Consider the following 3,560-nt stretch of genomic DNA (forward strand, 5'->3'; position numbering starts at 1 on the left):
GAGCTCAGGAGGAGGGAGTACAATCTGATAATGTAAATAACAGCAGTGCCAACAAAGACTGTTGTAGTTGCTATCCTGAGTCTTCCATGTGACACACTTCTATTTGATAGATAATCTGTCTGATTATGGTTCTTACAGACAGAAACAACTTCCTTCAATCCAAATATTTCCCTCCCTTTTTTTAATGAGTTCTCCTCTGTAGGACCAATCTTATATTCACCTCTCTGCACCACAAAAAAAAAAAAAAAAAAAAGAAAAGAAGTCTCCTGAAATGTAACATAAATGCTTTTCCTTTCCCAGTCCACATCTACCTCCTTTTGCTTGCTGGGAATGAAATAACAGCCAGTTAAGACAGTTAAAACCCTTGTCAAACCTGTTTCCTCACTTAACTGTTTCAAATGACTAAGCCAGGAAACACAGCTGGCCTTTACTACACATCATAGGAACACTGAGAGAAATGGAAATTTCCTACCAGGAGAAATGCAAGACTCATGCAAGGATTCCTTCCCTGCTTTCTGGGGGTCACAGTGACAAAGCAATCAGTTTTATGAAAGAGAAAATGCCTATTTAGAAAACCAGGGAGAGATATCACAAATTTTAGGCAAATTATCTGTGTTCGAGTTTCTAGAGCCATGCCTCAGTAAATCCATCTTGGTCCTTAATATGCATTTCTATGATGTAATGGGTCATATTGGGACATCAATTCTTGCTAAAGAATTCCTTCTCTTGTCATTTACCTGGCTTAGCAAGACTATCTGGTCAAGCACAACTTGGCATCTTTATCATAACATCATTCAAAGCTCAGTAACATATAACTGTGAGAAACTTTGATTTTGAAACCAGAACAGCTGCATGCCTTTTCTATGTGATAAACATGACAAACTTGGCTTCAGCCAAGCGCTTTTCAAATCTGTGGCTGTCTCTTCCTGCGTGAGGAGATGGTTGGGAAGGAGCAAAGAGGTTGGATGTTGCCAGGTGGGAAGGAGACTCCCCAGGGAACCCTGGCTGTGGCCTCGCTGGATTAGCTGTTCCTCTGGGTCAAGGCAGCGGTCCCTGGATACCGAGTGTCTCCAAAGCTCACCAGCTCTGCCTTCCTGCAGCGCAAAGTTTCTCAGAGCTGCATCTCTCGGCACACAGCCGTCTGTAACTGGGGAGCTGGGGAACTCCATCTTACAGCATCCTCCTCGGCTGCAGGAAAAGCTGCCAACAGAACAGAAGTGTGCTTACCTCGGACTTTGGAATGAACTGTTTAGCCTGAAAGGAGCATTCTTTTGTTTTGAGCATTTTTTTGTATTTTACATCACACCACTCTCCATGTAATAGCAGAAAGCAGCAGCCCGTGCAGCACACACAGGCATTTCTGGCAGTCAGAGCACTGTTCAGTGTATTTTGAAAGTACCTTAAATATGACTTCCCTGAAAATAAAGCCTAATTCTTCTCACTGGAAGGAGTTTTTTTTTTGAAAGTAGAAGTCTCAAAATCTGAACAGGAGTTAAACAAATTCTAGCTCTGTAGGAGTTTCATATTGTTGTTTTGTTTTGTATGAATAGATTTTTAATGACTATTTTGACCCCTGTGAGTATCTGCTAATCTTTAACTCCTTTCAAGACTTTGCAAATGAATGAATTTACTGAACTAAATTTCTGTCAAAATGTCACCAATAAAACTGTGGCTGATGCAAATTGTCATGATCAGTCCTTTGGCAGTATATTGCATCTATTACTAATAACATTTTGTTGGCCACGCAAACTCAGTACACTCCCCAGATCTCAAAAAATATGCTCTCCTCCTAGCATCCTACTGCTGGTAGGCCTCCTCAAAATACCTGAACACCTGGCTGCAGTAAACCTGCTTCCACACATTTCCCAGTTCAGGACTGTTACAGAAGGCATAAGTTTGCTTCCTTCAGTCAGGCCTGTTTTTTGCCTCCTGGGATTTTCAGTCTCCATGAGTATTCTGTGGAGTAGAAGCAAAGCAGAAGAGCTGCCAGAATCTCCAATCCAAATAAAACGTGCTTGTGATCCCACTGCTGTTTTAGCATTACTGACACCTATGTAGCACGTTTGTAACACTCCTTTGAAACAAGCTGGAACCAGCTGTGGTGTGTGTGTTAGGGCATCAGTGTGAGGTACCACATTTTTATAAAAGACAGACAACTCTTTTGAATGTCAGTCTGCCACCTGAACCATTAAGCTGTCCCTCCACTTTTCTGCACCTATTTTGCATGATCAGCACCTAAAACCTGGAAGTCCTTCTTATGCATGCGACAATTGTTTTGCACACCTTTATCATAATGTTAATTTTTTCCCCTTTTCCTCAGGTGTTTTTTCTTATTTAGATTTACTGGAGAAGAGTAACTATACAAGGCATCCAAGTGATGCTTGTGGGACATGGAAGAATTATGTTGCTCTTATTCCAAACAAGCATCTCAAACTGTACTTCCTGAAGAAATCTTAAGAAGTCACCGACGCTGTAGCATACACACAGTATTCAATAAAAAAAAGGTTCCCACTGTGATAAACACAGATGATAATTCATGTTGATAAAAAAGACAAATGGGAAACAAATGGGTTAGTGTAACCTCAGGAAAGAAGAGAAACAAACAGACTGTAAAACTTAATTGCACCCTCCCTATTACCCTGGACATGAGTTATATCCGAACTAAATCAATCAACAGAATGCTGGGGCCTCTTTGTCGAGAAATGTATGGATTTATAACTTGTTGTAGAGATAACAAATTAGTCTTGGCTGTAAAAGAAAACATATGTTGAATACCTGGAATAGTGATGTAAAATGTATATGCATGTATGTAATGAATATGTCTAAGATGTCTGAAATAAGTACTGACCTCATATCCCATATTGGGGTGGCAGATTTAGGAACCAGATTCCGTCTGCCCACCCTGTGCTGCTTGCTTCTACTATATAATAAATTCTAATTTGGAAAAATTATTTTATCTGGAGACTCTATTTCTCACACCACTTACCACAAACTGTGACTTTTACAGTGCACTGACTAAAGGCTTAATATACTTACTAAACACAGTATGTATTTCATTAAAGATTGAGACTGATTTACATAAAGCATCCAGTTTTCATTAATACAGTATATTTTAAAGCTGGCAGGACAGCAGTCCAGAGAGAACTATGGGCATGTGACCTTGGATTTTCCAAGCACTATTCAAACCCTCCAGATACTGCCGGATTCCCTGAAACAAGGGGAAAAATAAAGGGGAATAGAGAAATAAAAGAGTTAGCTTACACAGTTACTGTGAAGTAATGAAGAGACGGTTACCAGCAGTCAGAGCTGCTACCTGAAATAGCAGAAAACAGCTTGTGCATTTGCAGAAACACAAATGTGAAATGAAGCATTAAAAAAAAAAGTACTGTTTGGGCAATGAAGCAGCAGGATCAGCCCTGTCCTCTTGTTCATCATCACCCTGTGCTCCCTTTTTACATTATTAGGTAATCTGACAATAAAGGTATGAGATAAAAGTAACACAAATAAAATGTAGGATTCCTCATGTTCCATTATAAACAAATCAAGTGAAGGGTACAATG

This window comes from Corapipo altera, unplaced genomic scaffold (genome assembly GCF_003945725.1).
Source record: "Corapipo altera isolate COAL_440 unplaced genomic scaffold, ASM394572v1 69, whole genome shotgun sequence".
In the NCBI taxonomy this organism is placed as follows: Eukaryota; Metazoa; Chordata; class Aves; order Passeriformes; family Pipridae; genus Corapipo; species Corapipo altera.